This window comes from Pongo pygmaeus, chromosome 4, assembly GCF_028885625.2.
Source record: "Pongo pygmaeus isolate AG05252 chromosome 4, NHGRI_mPonPyg2-v2.0_pri, whole genome shotgun sequence".
In the NCBI taxonomy this organism is placed as follows: Eukaryota; Metazoa; Chordata; class Mammalia; order Primates; family Hominidae; genus Pongo; species Pongo pygmaeus.
Window position 1 is genome coordinate 39669568 of NC_072377.2, and position 16522 is coordinate 39686089.

Here is a 16522-nt window from a genome sequence, read left to right on the forward strand (position 1 = left end):
AAGAGCCAATCCGTCAAAACATTTGCTGCTTTGAAAATGTGTTCTTCAAAAAAATGGGCATATGGAACTTATTACTCTGCTTGGTGGAGTTCAGGCAGCAGGGTCCAAAGTAAGCACAAAAACCTTTTGAGGACATAATCCTACCTAAAGGTAGCAGGGTCTCTAAAACTGTCCTTCCCTGACCCAAGAGGTATAGAAGTCTCATGGGAAATAGCAGAGTTCCAAATATTTTCCTGTAATTCAAGTGTTAGAGTAGCTCAAAACTAGGTAGAAGCATTAAAAAAAGTAATATTTAAATAGACAGTCTATAAAATATTGGACTTGTTTTGGTAAATGATCCCTCAGTTGGTATCTCTTTATCACCCACTTCTAGCACAACCTTTGGTCTATATTTGATGTTTAATAATTATATGTGAACAAATAAGTCAGTGACATTTTGTTGTTATATATTCAAGTAGAATTTAGAATGCATAGCTACATACTTGTGGAAATTTCACCAATGAAAGGGAAATTGAATTCTCTAATCTCCATGGGAAATAAATATTTTCACAAAGAAGAAAACCATCAAAAGAAGGACCATGATTAGCTTACCCTTACTTTTTCTCTCCCTATTGACACCCATGTCATCTGGATTTAAATAAGTATATATATATACTTATTTAAATATATATATAAGTATATATATATAAGTATATATATATACTTATTTAAATATATATATAAGTATATATATATAAGTATATATATATACTTATTTAAATATATATATAAGTATATATATATATTTATATATATATTTAAATATATATATTTATATATATATTTAAATATTTATACATATATTTAAATATATATATAAATATATATATAAGTATATATATAAGTAAATATATATATATTTAATTTACATGTTCTTAATATTTAATTGAAATACATTTTAATATTTCAATACAATATTAAATACAGGAAGTTGATTTTTAAAATATATTTTAATATTTCAATTAAATATTAAATACAGGAAGCCAATTAATAGAATTTGCAAAGAATTAACTTACTTTTCTTTGAAACTGCGTAACATTTGCTGTACTAGCTATTAAAATAACACAATTTTCACTAGTAGAAAGGACAGGAAATGCTAGTATCAGCCCTGGCAGACAAGAACAGAATTTGGTTTTTGAAGCTGAGAAGGCTCAAACTCCTTGCTGTGTTTTATTATGCATAACTGAAATTCTTCACAGTTACAAAAGTGTAAACTTCTCTTGATTGCATCAATATGTACTTGGAACAGGGGGATATGTAGGTCAGTGCTTGTGGAGGAACTCTGTAGCTACATTGAAATTTGCTTTGAAGGAATAAAAGTAAATCCATAAAGTGTGCTTTTTTTTTTTTTTTTTTTTTTTGGTAAAAACCATGCAGGCATTCCATTCCATTTTTAACTTCTTTGGGATCATAGGATGGATTTACCTTCCTCATTGAACAATTCCCCTTGCTTGAAACCTCCTGACAGTTACAGATTTTTTTTTTTCCCTGGAATGTTTGATCATTTGAATAGCACTGTATGGACCACTCTTTGATGGTTTATATTCTCCCAACGCTATGCTCACTTCTGTTCATTACCTTATTTTTCATTATTTCATAATTTGTCTTTTGTATTTTATGACTGCTTCCTCTGGGATTTTTTTTTTTTCCCTAGAAAAATGACAAGAATGATCCACATAAGTCCATAAGAGAGGTTGTAAAATAAACATTATACCATGTGTGGGGTAAAAAAATAAATAAATAACTGCAAATGGCTGTTCTCACTTTCTGGCATTTACACACATGGCCATCTGTTTGAGGGCTGTTTTAAATGGCTGTTTTCCAACATTTATGTAACTGGCCAATTGAAAGGAAATGACATCATTGAGTTTCCTGAAGGCTATAGCCGGAGCCACGAAAAAGTTTGGAAACAAATTGCTTGGTAAAGAGAAAGATGTTTTTCAAATGTCTCTTTTTTATATGTACTTCTTTCTTATTTCTGGCATTTCTAACATTTTCCCCCTTTTTCTATATATTCTGTGTTTATACCCCTCAATATTTGCACAATCTACTTTGGGTCTTCTCTCTAAATTGTGAGGGAGTTAAAGAGAAAAATATCCTCTTTGTTGGTTCTGTACAATCTGGTCAGAATGTGCTGAAAACCAAAGAGTTTTCTGACCTACTTAATATCCAAGAATGGACTTGATTGACTTTGTCACTCAAATGACGGCAGATTTTGAACTTGTAGATGTAAGCCTTGCAAAGCATGGAAATAATTCTGGATAGACATAGACTGTTCTGCTACCAAGGTGCTGCTGTAACTACCCCTCACAGCACAACCCACAGAGCATGACTGAGTGAAGAGGAACATTTGGAAAGTTTATCATATTTGTTGGAATCACCAAGAAATTAAAGCTAGGAAGGGTAGAGGTTTTTATTTTTATACTTTTAAGTTCATGGGTACATGTGTAGGTTTGTTACATAAGTAAACATGTGTCATGGGGGTTTGCTATACACATTATTTCATTACCCAGGTATTAAGCCTGATACCCATTAGTTATTTTTCTTAAGCCTCTCCCTCCTACCCACCCACTACCCTCTGATAGACTCCAGTGTGTGTTGTTCCTCTCTATGTGTCCATGTGTTCTGATCATTTAACTCCAACTTGTAAGTGAGAACATGTGGTGTTTGGTTTTCTATTCCTGCATTAGTTTGCTAAGGAAAATGGCCTCCAGCTCCATCCATGTTCCTGCAAAAGGCATGATCTCATTCTTTTTTATGGCTGCATAGTATTCCATGGTATATATGTACCACATTTTGTTTATCCAGTGTATCACTGATGGGCTTTTATGCTGACTCCATGTCTTTGCTATTATGAATAGTGCTGCAATCAACATATGCATGCATGTGTCTTTATAATAGAATGATTTATATTCCCTGGGGTGTATACCCAGTAATGGGATTGTTGGGTCAAATGGCACTTCTGTTTTTAGGTCTTTGAGGAGTCGCCACACTGTCTTCCACATGGAAAGGACACAGATGGTTGAACTGATTTACACTCCCACCAACTGTGTATAAGTGTGCCTTTTTCTTCACAACCAGGTCAGCATCTGCTATTTTTTGCCTTTTCAATAATAGCCATTCTGACAGGTGTGAGATGGTATCACATTGTGGTTTTGATTTGCATTTCTCTAATGATTGGTGATGTGAGCTTATTTTCATATGATTGTTGGCTGCCTGTATGTCTTCTTTTCAAAAGTGTCTGTTCATGTTCTTTGCCCACTTTTTAATGGGGTTGTTTGTCTTTTTCTTGTAAATTTGTTTAAGTTCCTTCTAGATACTGCATGTTAGACTTTGTTAGGTGCATAGTTTGCAAAAATTTTCTCCCATTTTGTAGGTTGTCTGTTTACTCTGTTAATAGTTGCTTTTGAGGTGCAGAAGCTCTTTAGTTTAAATAGATCCCATTTGTCAATTTTTGCTTTTGTTGCAATTGCTTTTGGCGTCTTCATCATGTTTTTATAGCATAGTTTACAGATCTCCTTGTCCCTGAGTGTCTCAATAATTTGGACCACCAGACCAAAGAGTTCTTTCATCTGATTCCAAAATTAAGCCATCTCTTGGGAAAACCTAGCAGCTGCATTTAAGCCTCACATTTGTATGGAAAAAGTATTAGTGTTAGAGGAAATTAAGTGTACCTGCTCTTCAAACTTTCTTGGGAGGTCAGAGCAAATAGAGAGTTCATCTAAGCAGCAATCTACTTAAACTCCTATATTAAAACCTTTTTGGAATTTTTAAATGCCTTCACATGATTTCAATCTACTGTGGTATTCTATTCTACCAGAATGTTGCAGTTGCTTGCCTGAATCACCATTCTTCCAAGTTGGGAGGGGAACATCGCTTAAAAATTGTGTCCTTTCCACATTGCCTGCACTTGTTTGAAATTTTCTCCTCCTCCTGTTTCCTTCTCCTCCTCTTTTCATTATCACTGTGGGTAGGAGACATGGTTAGTGCTCCACCAGATTTCCTTTGCCAGCTGGTGCATCTGTACTCAGGTGTTTTGTGTTCTTTCTGGAGGCTTGCCCTTTGCTGATAGAAGCCACCTGCTGGGGTTACAGCGCCACCTTTCCCCACCCTTCTGGGTCAGCAATGGCTGACTGGTTTGGGGGTACAAAAGCCTGGGCACATATCCTCAAGGTGAAACAAGGTTGTTTCTTGGGGGGTGTGATTGTGGGAGGTGTGATTTATGCCCCAGTTTCCTGGGCATCAGCCAAGGCTATACTTTACCTGAGACCACATCTCTCCTTTGCTCTTTCTCCCTCACTGTTCAGCTTAATCTACTGCCTTCCAGGTTTTTCCTAAAGATCACTCCTTCAATACGTCACATATATCTGAAGCCCTTTCTCAGTCTTTGCTTTTAAGGACCCCTGTCTAAGACATTGTGATCACCAACAATGATATCTGAGTGATGAATCTACAAAGTCCTATGTTTCAAGAGTCCAAAGCATGAGGAGAGTCTATCAGGGTAGATGGCAAGGGATGGGATGCCCTTGTGTGGTTGTGAGTCAGCAGTAGTATCTAAGGGAAAACATTTAAGGTGAGAGTTTAAGAAAGAAGGAAACATTGGTACTTGTTAGGTTACCTGACAGAATTTAATTAAGTTATTAAAAATTACAGAGGTAGATGAAAAATTGTTTCTTGGATAAGAAAAAAAAATTAACACTTGTGATTGAAGAAAATTTGGAAAACACAGAAAAGTGTAAAAATAACATCAAAATCACCTGTAATTCTACTATCCAAATATCACCCCTGTTTTTGTATGTTTCCTTCCAATTTCGATGTATCTATCTTCCTATCTCTGTATTTTATTCATATGTATTTATTTACATTTATAAATTGAGAATCGCTACATATACAATTTAATATCCTTCATTTTCTTCCTGAACATTACATACATTTTTATGCCATGTAGTACTCCTTGAAAATCTGATTTTCAATATCTGCATAATATTAAATTCTATAGGTTTGCCATAATATAAATATATACATATCATCAGAATATAGGTTACTGTCTTTTTTTGCTGTTTAGAGCACTGCTGTAAGAATAGTAGCCTTGAACATAAATCTTGGTGTTCATTTTAAATTTACATTTATAAGCTACATTTATTGTAGTTGTATTACTGGGTCAGATGTATGAACATTTTAAATAAATTGCCAGCTTGTGTTCTAATTTTTGTCAACATAATGCCAATTATTTTCCAAAAAAGTACCAATATATAAATGATCCAATAAAAACACCATTTTATAATGCCATTACTAACATGCCATATTAAATTTTTAAGCAAATTTTGTACTTAACATTGCATTTATTTTTAAAAAATTTTTACTTTTTAAAAACATGTGCTGTTTGGATTTTTTGTCCTTCTTAAAGACGAAAAACTTTTTGTTGTTGTTACTTTAGAATAAGCATGTTATTGATTGCCTTTTTTCTTTTAGTAATGCCTTTTTCAGGCTTCTAAACAGACACCCCAAAGAAACTGTATATTTCAAAAACATATAAACAAGTTAAATTGTTGGGGGAAGAGGGAAGAAAAAGGTTCAATCAACTCATTTTTGCAGGGCATGAGATGCAAGCAATCAGTTGAATTTCTTCACTTCATTACAGTCAATCAAATCTTTATTTTAGTTGAATTGTCTTAATATGTTGACATGCCACATCACAAACACAACTACTGTATGCTTTTGTCTTAAGGACATTTCATCCCTATATTAACATTACTGCACATCTGAGTGATCCAGAAATTGTGCTCAGTATCAGTAGGACTTAGTAAAAGTAAGAGCATAAAAGTAAATATGGTATAAGCAAATTTAACAGAATTCAAAAATATCATGTGGCAAGAAGGAGCATGCAAATGACGGAATGACAGCGAGGGGGACTGAATGGGGAAACACGGAAGGCAAGGAGTGTATAGAGGTGCATGTGAACAGCCATGCAGTGCTATGCAAGCCACGGGAAAAGGGCATGAACCATCTTCAGATTTTTCCTGTATTTCCCCAAAGGTTTCTTATGGAATGGGTCTGGTATGTTCCTGATTTTATAATGCACCAAGTGGTGTGCTAAGTAGGAATGTGATGCTGTAATTATTAATTCACTCATCTAATATGTATGATACTATAAACAACTCCCAAATTCTTTGTTTGAGTTACAATGGTGACTAAAGTGTACATGTATTTTTGCTAATATATAATATGAATCTGTGTGCATGTGATTTCAATAAAAAAATCATTTTCAATTTTTAATGAATTATAGCTTTGTTAACAGCATGAAGACTAGAAGAAAAAGAATGGAAGAAAGAAGTGAAAGAGAAACAAATAGGGGAGGGGATCCCTCAGATGACTGGGAAGGAAAGGAAAACCAGAAAAAAGCAGTCAGGATGAATGCCTGACAAAAAACTCTGCCGCAGTGACACTTTGACATGAAGCAGATTCAAACTTTCTATGACTGAACAGGACATTTTCCATTTATTGCTCCTTTGATACCCAAGTTCCTCAATGGGGGTGTTCTTCAACGAGACACTTTTACCAGTCATCATATTCTTGCTTTTTTTTTTTTTTAAAGTATGTTGCTGCTGTACTTTTAAGAAAATTGTGTTTTATCTTAGTACTTTGATGTTCATAAATGGTATAAAACATAATTTTACCACATAGCTTTAATGGAATACTTTTTACAAACAAAATAAAACTTGACCTTCTTCCACCCTATCTCCACATCAGAACTAATTTTACTACATTTTATTTTTCAAAAACTATTAATTCAGTCAATTAATATTGACTTTGGACTACATTGGGCCATTTTCAATGGATTGCTCTGGTACAGCTTTGCATTGTCATGTCCTTTGTTCTTGCTCTTTCTTGTCTACCTACCAGTTAAAATATGAAACTCATTGAAGCATTTAGCTCCCTGGATAGTGATTCCTGTATCAGGGTGAATCATGCAAACTTTCATAATTGTCTAAACTGTAATTCAGAAATATAATATGGCTTAAATGGGAACTTGGGGCTAATGTTTAACAAGTGTGCACCATACTTTATCAGTTCTCTAAGACCTGTTTTCTACAAACAAAATTTTTTATGTCATGGGCTACCTTTAAGTGGTAATCCTAAAGGCCCTTTCTGACTTGTTCATTAACTTTTTCAAGTCTTCAGGACACTGAGTTATTTGGTGCACAGAGTAATACCAAATCATGTCTGAGAAAGCTTCCATGATTCCCAAAGTGCCTGATTTTCCACCTCTTCCTGTAAGAAGTAGTAATAGATATGCTAAATGACTGGGGAAATAAGAATTAAGCCTATGGCTGGTTTAAACTTTCCTATGGAAAGATTTTAATGAGTTTCCAAGTAGACAGTTCAGCTGAGACAATTTTATATAACGTGGTATATATGATTTAAAAATCTACATCCAAAAAAACACATAAAAGACATACCCTACTTTAGCTATGTGTCATTATACTCAGCTATGTATGCATAATATAATATATGTATATACATACACACATATAGTTTAGACACACCCTACTTTAGTTATGTGATAGTATATATGTATATGACTTAGAAACCCTACTTTAGCTAGGTGTTAGTTTTTTCCTCTGACCCTAAAATTATGTGTTTTCTTTGTTTGTTTGTTTGTTTGTTTGTTTGTTTTTGGAGACGGAGTCTCGCTCTGTCGTCTGTCGCCCAGGCTAGAGTGAAGTGGTGTGATCTGAGCTCACTGCAACCTCTGCCCCCGGGGTTCAAGCAATTCTCCTGCCTCAGACTCCTGAGTAGCTGGGATTATAGGCGTGCACCACAATGTCTGGCTAATTTTAGTATTTTTAGTAGAGATGGGGTTTCACCATGTTGGCCAGGTTGGTCTCAAACTCCTGACCTCAAGTGATCCACCTGCCTCGGCCTCCCAAATTGCTGGGATTACAGGTGTGAGCCACTGCGCCCGGCCAATTCTGTTTTGACTATGAAGTAATACGGCTTAAAATATGAATTATGGAAGCCGTGCTTCTGAGTCATGCAGTGACCTTCCTCCACCCATCCCCACGCCAGTGCCTCCCACTGTTATTTTTGTGCATTTGGCATAACCAGTTTTCTTTAATGAAAGAGATTTCCTTTCCAAGACAGGAGTGCAAGCTCCAGACTAAAAATATGAAAATGCAAATGAGTAGTGCTTCCTTTATCCAAGTTGCTTTCTTCAGGTATATGTTGCATATGTGCTGTTGTTTGCTGGTAGCTAAAAGTCCATTCTTTCAGCAGGATTGTCTTCTGTCTCTAAGGGAACAAGAATGACCATTAAGTAAAAAACATGTATGAAATTATGCGGGTGAGAATCTTTACCCCACTTTTTGTTCTTTTTGATGGTAGAAAGACCTTTGTCTTGCAAAGGCAAAACTAGTAAGAACTTTATGCCTTTGGCTTAAACATTAAATGAAAATATACCTATTTAAACAATGTTTTAGGCTGGGCACGGTGGCTCACGCCTGTAATCCCAACACTTTGGGAGGCCAAGGTGGGTGGATCACAAAGTGAGGAGTTCAAGACCAGCCTGGTTTATATGGTGAAACCCCGCATCTCCTAAAAATACAAAAATCAGCTGAGCATAGTAGTCGGTGCCTGTAATCCTAGCTACTCAGGAGGCTGAGGCAGGAAAATTGAGTCGAGATCATGCCACTGCACTCCAGCCTGAGCGATAGAGTGAGGCTCCGTCTCAAAAAAAAAAAAAAAAAAAAAATTGTTTTGCCCTCAATGAGTAGACCGGTGGGTTTGGGTTCAACTTTGGAAAAAGGTAGGATGGTTTTCCTCTAAGCATGAAGTAGGCAGAATGTGCCTGTTTTGTCCTTTCATGACAGCAATTTGATCTAGAGGAAGTACGAGGCTTTAACTCTGAGTCTACAGAATTAAAGGAGGGTAAAAGAAGGACAGCAGGATCTGACACTGGGCTTCTTATTGTTCCTGTCACAATTTAAATCATTTGTTCACAGTTGGTCACAAGACCTCAGTCTATTCTGTGCTGCAAGTGTATTCTCTCAAAAAACAGGAAGCAACACTTAAGTAATTGCAGATTTACAGTGACTACCAGGCTGATCCCAGCTCTTTGTCATGGCTTTCCTGTTTGGGTCTGAAGGAAGTGGCGGAGAAAGGAGAGAGAGGGTGGGGGAAGCAACTCTGTTAGAAGGACGGGTTAGCCTGAGCCTGGCTTTGCCTTAGTGAAAGAGTGATGAAAACACTTTAAACAGTTGCCAACAGGCCGGTAGAAAATATTTGACATCTCACCTACATCAACAAGCAAGAGTTAAAGGTTAAATCACACACAACTCAAGTGCTGGGAAAAAAGGATATGTTTATGTCATCAACTTTCTTTGTTCTAGGACCGCCCTATGTCAACAAGGAGACATATTCCCACTCCCTGGTTGGAGACACCAGGACAATAGAGACTGATCCACATTTGCGCATGGGTGGTAAATCCTCTTTTAAGCATTTGTAGCTTGCCTCTAGTCTAGCCTTCTTCATAGTTTTTTACCTGCTTCCAAATACCTATGTATTTAGGGCAATGTGGTTGGTGGCCTTTCTTCTTTCTTCAACCAGTTTCTTGAGATCCCAAGGGTGAAGCTTAGTGTAGGAGGAGAATTAGGAAGAGAAAGGTGTTTGCTTTTCATCGATTTCCTGTGTTGGTTCCAAATTCAGTGAGCATCCAACCTAAATCCTTTGGATGGTGGTAGGGCCAAGGAAAGGTGCTTTACATTGCTGGTTCTCACACACTCTAGGTTTAATGATAGAAGGACCTTTCTGGAGAGGCATTTAGTGCTTTTCACAAGGACTATAACAAAAGGTGGGGCAGGAGATTTCTTCACTGGTTCAAGGAAGATTTGAATTGAAATTTGGGAAGAAAGGAAAATATGACTAGGGGAGCAATGCAACACTGTTGTGGTGGATGCCAACAGGTGTGTTATAGAATGAAAAAGAAACACGATAGAAAAGTACATTTTATCATTTGGTGGGCCAAGGTCCCTTTTGAGAATCTAGTGAGAGCCATGATTATCTCCCTACACCAAAGTTTGTATCCATTCTTAGGAGGATCAGAAATTTTGATGATTTTTTTTTTTTTTTAAGAATTCCTAGAGGTTCAGCTGGGCTCAGTGGTTCACGCCTGTAATCCCACCACTTTTGGAAGGCCGAGGAGGGTGGATCACCTGAGGTCAGGAGTTTGAGACCAGCCTGGCCAACATGGTAAAACCCTGTCTCTGCTAAAAATACAAAAAATTAGCCGGGTTGGTGGTGGGCACCTGTAATCCCAGCTACTCAGGAGGCTGAGGCAGGAGAATCGCTTGAACCTGGGAGGCAGAGGTTGCAGTGAGCCAAGATTGTGCCACTGCACTCCAGCCTGGGCAACAAGAGTGACACTCCGTCTCAAAAAAAAAAAAAAAAAAAAAAAAAAAAAAAAAAATATATATATATATATATATATATATATATATATATATAAAGAATTCCTAGAGGTTGATGGAACCCTTTGAAGTGTCCCTAATGTAGAAGGTCCCTGTAGTATAGGAGTACAGCAAGCCGCCCATGCCTCCCCACAGTATTTTGAGAGTTAAACTAGATCTATATGCAATAGATAAGAATAGGTATAGTCAAAGCCCTTTACAACTAAATGGTTTCTACACACAAGATTCAGGACCCTCTTCCCTGGATAGTGCTGAATGATCAAGACCAGCTCTTCCCACCTTCACGTTTTTTGTGTTTTCTATAATTTTAAAAAATATTCACCTGCTGGTAGAATCTTCATATGTTAATCCTATCATACGAACCACAACAGTTTGCTCACTGTTCTTATTCCTGGCCTAGAAAACATTTGCCCGGTTCTATGGACTTGTCTACTTTCTGGTCCCTCTATTAGGAATAGGTTTAATTTGAAAATGGATATATTAAGGTATCATCATCTGATGCTGTGAAATATTTGCATCATTTAAAGAGAGAGCATTCCTTTTCTTGATTTGGGGCTCACCAACAATTTGATCAATTTTCATGCAACTTTATAGTTAAGGCATGATATCTCAAAATAAAATATTGACTCAAAAATGCTCCAAAGCCCACAGCTTTTAGGTCTTGTTGTTCAATGCTTTTAAAGAGAAGCACACATTTTTATTAAACTGTATTTGAAAATGCCTTCCAATATCATTTTCTTCCTTTGAAATATCATTATTTTTAAAAAAAATATGTATTTAAAAGCATTATTCTGAGAAATATTCTACAGACAGAACTATTCTTCAGACAGTGAAAGGGGTCCATGTACAAGAAGTTTGAGAACTCCTAGCAAAGAGATAATGGAAATAATTGGTGCACAGGTACACTGAATGGCATTCAAAGTTGGTGAATTTGCTGGAAGTGCCATAAAGGTACCACTGCATGAATGGGAAGCAGTCTAACAACATTCAACAGAGGATTCTATAAACAAGTCACACTGAAAGGCCAACTGACTGGGCTGCATTTCTAAGAGTAAATCATTCTTACCAGTAACTCCTCAGTACTTAAAGCAAACACTGAAATTTCACCGAATTCATAAGGTTGTGTTTTTGTTTTGTTTTGTACAAAACTGGCTGGTAGCAACTAAATGTTATAAAGAGTGTCAGAATTTAGATGAAGACTTTCCTTCATCGTGGCATACCCATGTGGCACAGTGTGGTTGTTAGGGAAGAGAATCTATAGCTCCTATCCGTATCTGACCATCAGAGGCTATAGATCCTATCAAAAGAACTTGACAGTTTTGAGTAGCCAAATTGTCTTTTGTCAGTTTTCCCCAATTATTTTTTATTAGTCTTAACATCAAGCTTTGCAGTATTTTCCATGAGCAACTGTTCTGTTTTTACTTTTAGACCCTGTGAGTCTTGCAACTGACTGTTTCCTTTTTCTTTGTATTGGCTGTTTGATTAAGGGTTAAATCTACTGACCTATCTTAGCAATTGTATAAAATTTCACAGAATAGCTTTTGTATTTATATTTCATTCCTTTTCAGTTTCCTTATCAATCTTCATAGCGGCATCTATGATTGAATAGAATAACACATTCAAAACGTTTGAAATAACATCATAGACACAGTAAGAGCAAAATTATGTATTAGATATTATTCCTGGCTCCATCTTATTTTTTCAGATTACTTTTACTTTGGCTTATGTCCCGATTACTTTTGTTGCATTGTTGTTGAAATTTTGCTATTATTACCATGTAGAGTAAATTTTTTTGTAAATGTTCTTAATTCTATTTGGAGACCTGATAGCAGTGTGAGGTATGGGTTTTGACAGAATGGGATTTGAAATAGAATATAAAAATAATTAGTTTGACAGAAGATATCAACTAAAATAGTGGCAGTAGGGATGCAGAGAAAGACAGGTATTTATGAAATCAAATTGAGAGGACCTTTATGTGGAAGCACATTTTATGTGAAAGCTAAATATAGTAATAGGAAATCTGAGTTGATCCTCAACTTGCCAGGTGGGCAAGTGATGATGCCATTAATCAAGATTAGGAATACAGAAGGTATCATGGGGGTGATCAGGGGTGGTGATAAACAGGGATAAATATGTTACGGCCATGTTGAGATTGAGACTTTTTTGTGGGATGATTTAGTAAAATCCAGTAAACCACACAAAATAAGCATCTAGCGCTCAGGAAAGATTATGAAGCTGGATACACTGGTTTAAAATTTAGCAAAGTATACATATTTAGCTGAAGCAATGATTATGGGTAAAATTGCTCAGTAATAAGAGAAGGCCAAGGGACTTTTGGGAAATGGACTTGGAAGACAAAGGCTGTGACTTGTTTGTCTTTGTATTTCCAGCACCTAGCCCAGTGCCTGGCACAGAAGAGTTGCTCAATAAATGTTTGTTTCATGACTTACCAAATGAATGAGTGACTGAGTAAGGAGACCCAGTCTCCTCAGAAGAGACTGGGAAGGTGCAGTTGGAAGGATGAAAGAAAACAGTAGAGAATGATGTCTTAGAAGATAAGGCAGCAGAAGTTTAAGAATGAGATTACAAAAAAAAAAAAAAAAGAATAAGAGCACAGTGAAAATTTCTGAGTGCTGGATGATAGAAAACTGAAACAGAGTTAGTGCACTGGATGATAGAACCAGGACTCAAAAAAATCTCAGGAGTATGGAAATTAGAGTTCGATCTCATTGCTCTTTACTAGGGATAAATGTAAAAACCTAATGACAATTGAGAATCTCAAATCCATGAGCACTAGAAGCAGATGACCTGGCTTAATCACGTTCCTAGGGTTTAATGGTACGCTGAAAGTTCAAAATAAATTAATATTGGAGCCTAAATGCCAAGTTATGTAATTAGGCAATGTTTATAAAAATATTCAGTGTGGAAGTTGGTGATAAGAATACCTTAGTATAGGTTGCAGATACAGGTTGGAACAATGCCTTTCAAGAGGAAAAATACTATAGTAGGGGCAGTGAATGAAAAAAAGAATGAGGAAGTGCTTATTGGCTTCATGCTATAAGATAGATTTATGTATGCCCCAGGGATCTGGGGACAAAGGTCTCTGTTCTCATGATCTCTACAATCTGTGGAGGAAGAACACATGAAGCAAACCAATATGTAAATATACAGAAAATTAGAGATGAGATGGCCATTTATGGTGAAGGCCAGAGTCACCGGAGCAAAGTAAACAGGGGAGACAGGGGCATGAGGTGGGCCGTGGTCAGTTCAGGCAAGTCTTGGGGGCCTTTGAAAGAACTGGATTTATTCTAAGCACAATGGGAAGCCACTGGACAACTTTAACAAGGGTAGTAATATAATGAAATAAAACACATTAAAGAAAAATGAATTATCTGGATTCTATGTGGAGAATGCATTAAAGAAGGAAAAATTGGATGTCGGACAAGGATGGAGGCAGTGAAGATGGCAAGGCATGGCTATATTCAAAGCATATTTCAGAGTAGATTTAATAGTACTTGATGACTTGATTTGAATTACACTGATTTGATACCAGGAGTTAGAATGAGGAGTACAACTCTCAGAATACTAGCTTCTGTAAGTAGATGAAATATGGCACTATTTTCTGAGCAGAATCCTTGGAGGAGCGTGATGTTTGTGAAGGTGGGAAATTGATTGTGAATACTGTTTCCTTTTGGATATACAAAGTTTTGGATGTCTGTAAACATCCAAGAGACATCAGGTAGAATTCAATAAAGGCCAGAGCCAATAACATGTCCCTTAGGGATACACCAGTTATATTGCTTGATGTTCAATGGGGCCACTTGACACTGATCTATTTCCCTTCAGCTTCTCCCTTCAACAGAAATGGAGGGAGATTTGAAGCCCAAATATTAGGCTCTTTTTTTGTCAACAGAAAACTGAGTGGTGCTGACTTATCAAGGCTTTTTTTTTTTTTTCAAGAAAGAATTCTGACAGAAGCCTTGTACTTGTGTAGATTCAAATCTGAGCTTTAAAAATGCTGATTTTCAGGTTACCTGTGGTCTTATACTTGTGATATTTAAATTCCTCATGTTTTTTAGTACTGTGGGTAATCTTAGAGGCTTCTTTCTATAGTTAAGATGTTTTCTAAAGATCTGATTGTTTCCTGGCAATCAGGAAACATTCCTGCAGCAATATATGCTGCAGATAATTCTCCCAAATAATTATATTACATGTGAGTCTCATACCAGAAATTGCCTAAAAGTCTTTAAAGGCCAGTGTTTTCTGATAAGATTGGTGATGGATCTGAGAGAGAAGATCATTAAGTTAGGGAAGATAAGATAAGTATTCTTCAGACTTCAGGTCTACTTTAATGACTAAGATTAAGTGCTGAAAGGCCTTTCAAATAAACACTTAAATAAGAAGGAGAAACTCAAAGAAATAATAAATGTTTGAGGTGAGAAGTATGTTAATTATTCTAACTTTATCATTACACACTGTATACATGCATCAAAATATCACTCTGTATACCATAAATATGTACAATCATTATGTGTCTATTAAAAATTAAATAAAAGGATTAGCCATATCATTGAATGATACTGTGTCTCATCATTCTCCTACCATCTCAATAACAAACCAATTTTCTTTATATAGTCTCTTAAGCCTCTGCTTCTCCACTTAACCCAACAACGAAGTCTACCACCTTATTTCAGCCCATCATCTGATATGTGGGTGATTGAAATGAAGTCCTATTTTAATCTCCCCTCCCTGCTGCCATTCTGCACTTTGCCACCAAAGTAAATTTTCTGACATGCTTCTCTCATAATGCCTCTTTTGTGCCCCAATTCTCCACTAAGTCCACATGCTACCATAGTTAAAAAAAAAAAAATCCTCATTCTCTTAGGTAGTTAAGAACTTCTGCAGGACCCAATCCACCCTATCACATGGATTTTCTCCCATTCATTGTCCTGTAAACACACTCTGCACTTGCTTACATTGTTCTCCACTCCTGGAATGCAGGTCTCCTCCTTGAGTTAACCCTTCTTTTTTTTTTTTTTTTTGAGATGGAGTCTTGCTCTGTCACCCAGTCTGGAGTGCAGTGGTGCAATCTTGGCTCACTGCAACCTCTGCCTCTCGGGTTCAAGCCATTCTCCTGCCTCAGGCTCCTGAGAGTAGCTGGGACTAAAGGCGCCCACCACCATGCCTGGCTAATTTTTGTAATCTTAGTAGAGATAGGGCTTTACCATATGGGCCAGACTGGTCTCGAACTCTTGACTTTGTAATCTGCCCGCTTCGGCCTCCCAAAGTGCTGGGATTACAGGTATGAACCACTGTGCCCAGCCAGAGTTAGCCCTTCTTTTAAGGCCAAGACTGAGCTCTCCCTCTAGGACAGCTGATTCTTATATCATCATACACTTTCTATCTTTATGTGATTTGCATCTGTGTCATTCTCTAGACGAGGCCCAGATGCAAACATTTCCTGCCCCAGCTCTTGGCAACCCTCTGCACAGCACAGAGAGCCCAGATGGCTGGCCTCAGGTCAGTGGGAGCTTTGAGGTCATCTACATCTAGATTCAAGGCATTTTCCAACAAGAAAAGAACAAAGTCTAATTTGAAAAGGTACTTTTGGAAGTAGGAATGAAGAAAGACTGCTTCTGCCAAATGCTCTGGGAAGTATTCTGTGCAATAAAGTATAAGGCATTTGCCTCTCCCTCTCTCTTGCTCTTCTCTCTTTTTCACTGTCTCAATTTTTAAAACCAATTTTCTCATCTTGTGTGCTGAGTCGTATTTTCTAGTTCCTTCCAGAAATGTTTTTTTCCTTCAGTTTTTTCATCATTCCTAAGCATATATCTTTAATCATCTAAGACCCTTTTTCTCTCCCAAATCATCTCAACAAAATTCCTTATTTAATTGTCTAACTACTTTTCTCTTCAGTTATAACACTTGATAACTGAATAAGTTATCAAGTTTACTAAATAAGTAAACTTTTTTTTTTAAACTTATTTAGCTCTTCAATTTTACTTTTATTCATTCCT

At 36.6% G+C, this 16522-nt stretch overlaps 1 long non-coding RNA gene across 1 annotated transcript; it reads left to right on the forward strand.

Moving 5' to 3' along the window:
- Positions 1-1909: 1909 nt before the first annotated feature.
- On the forward strand, positions 1910-6777 carry LOC129036488 (uncharacterized). The gene is made up of 3 exons (XR_008502576.2): positions 1910-1960; positions 3012-3120; positions 6326-6777. It is a non-coding gene; the product is annotated as an uncharacterized LOC129036488 (long non-coding RNA).
- Positions 6778-16522: the final 9745 nt, after the last annotated feature.